This window comes from Styela clava, chromosome 7 (assembly GCF_964204865.1).
Source record: "Styela clava chromosome 7, kaStyClav1.hap1.2, whole genome shotgun sequence".
Lineage (NCBI taxonomy): Eukaryota > Metazoa > Chordata > Ascidiacea > Stolidobranchia > Styelidae > Styela > Styela clava.
The window spans coordinates 2,598,406-2,604,789 of NC_135256.1; positions in this window are offsets into that span (position 1 = coordinate 2,598,406).

Sequence of the window (6,384 nt, forward strand, 5' to 3'; positions counted from 1 at the left end):
CCCCTCGCACATAACTATCCTCGCATGGGATTGGAACCTGTGAAACTCCCAGGGAGATCAGAGATGCGGTGGCGAGCGTATTCTTAGATGGAGAATTCAATGAAATTCTGGTTATTTTTGGCATTAGCACTGGCGTTAAACTTTGGTTATCTATTTAACTTTTCACACTTACTAATAAATTACCTGCTAACTAGGGAAACAATACCTTATGGCAATTATTGATTAATACCTTACACGAGTCAAGTCTGCAAGTAGGCCTACGCCTAGGCCTACCAATAACAGTAGTTTGTCATCTGCTTTCCATTAAAATGAGGGAGCTTATGAATATTTAAAAAAATTGATAACAGCACATTATGACTCACCATCAACGAAGTGCTGTCCGCAAACAGTGACACACAAGTGAGATGGCTTCTGGACTTGACACCAAGCAGTCCTGCCAATAGATGATATCCACATTGCGCGACGTTCCGGATCTTTTGAAAACAGTGGAATATAACTGAAGATCCATTTCGTTGTCTATACTATACGTACAGCTAGCGGAACAATGCGAAATAACCATTTTCAACAGCCAAACAAAACGTAAACGTATAATCCGACTTGCAACTGACAGAAGCCAAATGGACGTTTTTGTTTTATTGCCGTCCAGTAAACAAGGTCACGTGACCCGTGCAAGTCCTCATTCTTGAAAGGTGGTAATATCAGCGAACCCGTTCTTGCACTTTTTTAGTCGTTAGATGATATCATCAAATGATTCAGATAACTTATCTTCGTCGTGCATGGGTAACGTGTACCGCAGCTGACAACATGCGTTTCATTTAACGTTTCGTGCGTAGGCACGTATAGATACATACATACATATTTTTGTGAAATGAGATTGTTAGGAAGTTTAATACAAATGAGAAACCGTTCTTAAAACTTTGCATTCGACCACTGCCTGCGAGAAAATGCTGGTACCATTTATGGAGAATTCGTCTGCAGCACTGGTAGTGCCATAAATATGACGTTGTTATTATTAAGTGATATGCTTTTAATGATTGGTCTGATTTGGGTGTGTACGTGCCTTCAACTGCAAATATTTACCTTACTTTTTTGTGAATTAGCATCTCTCAGTACTGTACAGTCATACCTCTTCTCGAGTCAAGTCAAGTTTATTTTTTCCAACCAGCAGAAAACAATCATATGCCATATTCAAACAGAAATATTCATATCATTTTACTGGCGAAAAGAAACCGCGGGGAACCAAAGATGGTTATCGAGCAGCGGCATCCAAGGTTCTAATATCTAGTTAAAAATATCGGGTAATTTATATACTAAACTACTGTTATTGGCGGTGAGTAGTGAGTACCGTACGATTTTGTCGAATTATATAGACCAGAGTCGTCCAACCTTTTTGGCCGAAGGGCCACATGTGGTTTACTAATAATTGCGCGGGCCACCTAACATGATAGTTATGTACTAGTTTTGCTACACTGACTACAGGTTAATGAAAAAACAAACAATACCCTCACACCAAACTTTCACAACTATTAGAACTGTTGTTTTCCCAACCATTGATGGGGTGCCATCTGTGGGTATTCCCGAAAGTTTCGCCAAAAACAAGCCAAGACGCTTGATCATTTTCATCACAGCTCCCAACAAATCAATGCTTCTAGTCGTGCCCTTAATTGGGGAAACTGGCTGCAAGCTCTTCGGTAAATTCAAAATCATCATCAACTCCCCGCAAGAGGAAAGCCGACTGAGCAGTAGACTTAATGTGTGTGCTTTCGTCAAGCGCCAAGGAATAGGATAAAAACTTTCCCGCTTTTGCAATTAAAGTTTCCGCTATAGAATTCCCTAGTTTTTCAACAGGATGAACATGGTCGCTCTTGAAAGAGTTATCATTGCAAGCACCTTTATTTCCAGACGTAGAACATAGGCAACCCGAACAATACATTCCTTAACGAATTCTCAATCTGAGAATGGCTTCGATGTTTTACGAATATTTCCCCACCAAGTACCCCACTTCCACGACTGACTCCTGGTGCATAAAAAGTTTCTAGAAGACATTTTGATACTTTTTTTACTTTATCTTTTCTTATCGACGAAACATCAAGGATTTTATGTATGTACGTACTACGACTAAACATACAGCATTGGCAATCATTATTTATGCCCCCGACAGGTTTGATCAAGTGATATTTGATTAGTGATACATTTGAACGAGAGACCATGTGAAAAAATAGAAAAGTAATAAAAGACCAAGTGTGTAAGCGGCTATGACACCTTCATGTATCTATATCTCCAAGTTCGTTTCGATTCAAATAGGCACTCGTGACTCGTTTGAGCATGGCGCAGGCAGAGCGCATTTTAGGAAGATAAACAAATCGTTTGTATCACATCTTCGTGTACTACATCACCCCAAAGCATTTTGAAAATAAGTTTTCCTTCAATTTTTTTTATTTGATTCCGAAAAATACAGCACTCCACTCGAGACCGTTCCACGGGCCAAATGTGGCCCGCGAGTTGGACGACCCAAACTTAAGGTATGTAATCGTCCCAACTGATAAATCAGGGCAGTGTTTAGGAACTGCCTAACTAGGTCGTGTTTTCAGCTGCCGAAGCTGTGTAAGGTACCCAATAGTCAGAGCTTGGTAGTGTCCCAATTATTAAAGGTATGTCATCGTCCGAACTGTCAACTAGGCAGTGTTCCTTACTGTCAAAGCTGGGTCGTTTTCCCCAAATGTTAAAGTTAAATTGTTTTCCCAACTACCAAAGGTATGTGTCCCAAGGTAGGTATCCCAAGTGTCACAGCTGCGTAGTGTTCCCAACTACCGAAGCTGGATCGTGTTCCCAAGTCTCAAAGCCGGGTTCCCTACTACTAAAGGTAGCTTTGTGATTTATTATGAATTTTCGCTATATCTATCTTCATATAAAAATTATATAAACTTTGCTGTTCTTTGTTGGAAAATGTCTGATAAGATTTGTGTGGGTATGATATATCAACGACCTTTCAATTGCGGAAGAATTTTGTTATTAAACCCAAATTTATGAAATGTATTGATATTCTGTTACTACTTTGGGATCTCAGTGATTTTAGTTGGGGTCAGTTAGGACAGTGGATTTTATGAGAATGTCTTTATGAGATTAAACACAAATTGGCACCAAAATTAATGTCCCTTCAGTATACAATTGAGATAACGTTAAGCAAGTGAGGTCGCACACCAAAGTGACACCAGTCTGTTCTTCGCCCTTGATTCTATCAATAAGAAAATCATGATTCCGATCTTTCCAAAAAAAGTAGCTTGTTTAGCTGCTTGTAAAGAGTCTTGTTCGGAGTAAACACCTGATAAAATAAATGAATATTCCGAAAACAACAAAGTAGGTTTTGTTTACATATCGAGTAAACCCAGTAAAAATTAATTTGTCCGTACATGGATGCTATTACTGTCGAGGTGGGTTGTAGGTACATTACGTGTTTGCTTCACATGCTCTATGACAAATATTTTCATTTCAACTCACGTAAATGCATTTTACAATTCAAGCAAACAAAAGCAATCATTTAATATGTTTGCTGAAACGACTCGGATATTCACCCAGTGACAAGAGGTGCCAGAACCTACATTCCTGAACACAGTTAGCTTGGGAGAATTAGATGGACGTCACAAGGTTGTCAGACAAGATATATAAATAGTTAGTTGTTCATTAACACTGAGGACGTGACGAGTTCTGGGATTCTATTTGAAATAGGTTTATATTTTTGCCATGTGTATCTTGCTATGTTTAATGAATATCGCCTACCTTTTTGTTAATTATAAACTTCTTTATTAATGTAGGGAAATACTGTTCATATCTGGTCAAAGAAACTGATGAGATTAAGATGATACAGTCGAGCACAAAAAGCTCAGATGCGAATAGGAACAAACATATATGTTGAGATTTGTTGTAATATTGATGAGCCGCGCATAAGGTTTTAATCTCAAAGACAGAAATCTCCTTTACAATTTATGTTTATATACAGACATAGATAATATATATTTAACATTTGGCTTTGTATTTTTCGTACAGCCAGATTCAATTAAGATTCAGATTCTGATTAAGAAATGAGTCTATTATATACATTGAGCAATCGCTGGAGTCAATTTAGCGATCTCTGGTACAAAGTGAACCCATATCTAACATTAGTCCTTGCAACAGCAGATCTCATTACTGACATTCTTTCGGTGATTGTCTACTGGAGATCAGAGAGTTTAACTATTGCAATTGTGGCAACCGTGTCGCTTGGATCGTGTTCATCGTTCTGGTCTGCTACGTCATCTCGAAGGTGATGTGCCAAAATGCATGTGGCGCTGATGACGATGTTTCAGTCGACCTAACAATTATCAGGATCTTTGAAATTGCTTTGGAATCAATCCCTCAGCTTTGTATTAACCTTTACTTTCTTTCATACTGTTGGGAAAGTAATTATGTGCAGTTTTTGTTCGTTGATGTTAGTTTCGTGCAATGTTTGAAAATAGCTTTATCTTTCCATATTGAATCATTCATTATTGTTCCACCACTAACTGAGGCTGTGCATTTTCGAATACCTGATGATTTCAGAATCGAATCGAATATTTTTTGCGAATCGAAGGCAGATCAGGCAGATTGCTGAGCGTTCACACACAATAAGGGACATGGTTTCATCAATAACTCATTACAGAAAACAGTCATATGTCAGAATTGCTTTGAAAATATTGGCGGAAAGAAAAAAACAAGATGGCGGCGATTCGAAATTTCCCTCTCTAAACCGATTCTGAACGAAATGCGCAGCTCTGCCCACCACTCATTTTCATATCTGCAGATTTTGTTCGAATCAATTTGTCAGTAAAAATCTCTAGTCTAGCGATATTTTTAACTAATATTTGTTACTCAAATAGGCTGGACCAAGGTCACCTTCAAAAATTTCCCAAACTCTGCTCAAAGAAATGTTGAAGTAGAGTATACCTTGACAATCTCATGGCCTGATGGCTCTCTAATATAATTTCAGATAATTATCTATCTCTTTATTAGTTTATTAATTTTCTATACAGTATGCAAATTATACTGGTGGCAAAAACAGTAGTCCGAAACAAATCTTCACTTGGGTGTCGCTGCTCGAATAACTAGCTTTGGTTCCTCGTGGCTTCCCTTCCTCAGTAAAATTGTGTTATTATCTTGTTTTGTGTAAAACTGATTTTTTTATTGGTTAAAAAATAAAGCTGCCTTGATTTATTCTGCATTGTCTATTTATCTACTTCGTTAGATATCACTACTGAGTTAAATAATTTGCTAATGCGATGTCGCACAACCGGAATTACATGAAATCACTTTTTATGGGTTTATATATTATAAAAAAAGTAGCCATGAGGCATCATTTCATTTTGCTTGCATTATAGACATACCCTTTGTGATTTTAATTGTGATTTACTGTGCTTTTGTATTGATGTGTTCAAATAAAACCTATTCAATCAACATTTTGTTGTCCTGTGTAGGGAGAAGCTTGATAAGGTGAAATATATCTCGTGTGTCTTCTTCCTAACGACGAATACTGAATTAGTTTTAGTTCTGAATCTGTTAAGAGCAAAAGCATATTATCGGTCTCTTTAGAAATAGTTTCTCCTTACATACTGTTGACTGCTTATACAGAACCTTGTTCGGAGTTAACGTCTCGTATAATGAATAGGATTTCGAAAACGAATGTTCATATCTTGAGTGATCAAGCTTAAAATACCTACATTTAGTAGTTGGGAACACTACTCAACTTTGGAAGTTAGGTATCGACAGCTACCTTTAGTAATTGGAACACTAATCAACTTTGGAGTTGGGAACGACAGCTACCTTAAGTAATTGGGAACACTACTCAACTTTGACGGTTGGAAATACTAGCTACCTTTAGTAATTGGGAACACTAATCAACTTTGGAAGTTAGGAACGATAGCTACCTTTTGTAATTGGGAACACTACTCAACTTTGGCAGTTGGGAACACTAGCTACCTTTAGTAATTGGGAACACTAATCGACTTTGGAAGTTAGGAACGATAGCTACCTTTTGTAATTGGGAACACTACTCAACTTTGGCAGTTGGGAACACTAGCTACCTTTAGTAATTGGGAACACTAATCAACTTTGGCAGTTAGGAACGATAGCTACCTTTAATACTGGCAGATACCAAACATACATACATATATAACCACCAAATTTATATAATTTGCAAAATTTTTATTCGAACACAGTTAAATAGAAAATGCATAGTATATACAAATTAACTCAATCATAAGCCGCAGTGATAAAAAAAAACGAGAATATCGGTCGGAGACCGAAGACATCGATCGAGCGATAATTAATTAATTAATAACTCGCTAATCATCCGACATAATTAGCCCAAAATCA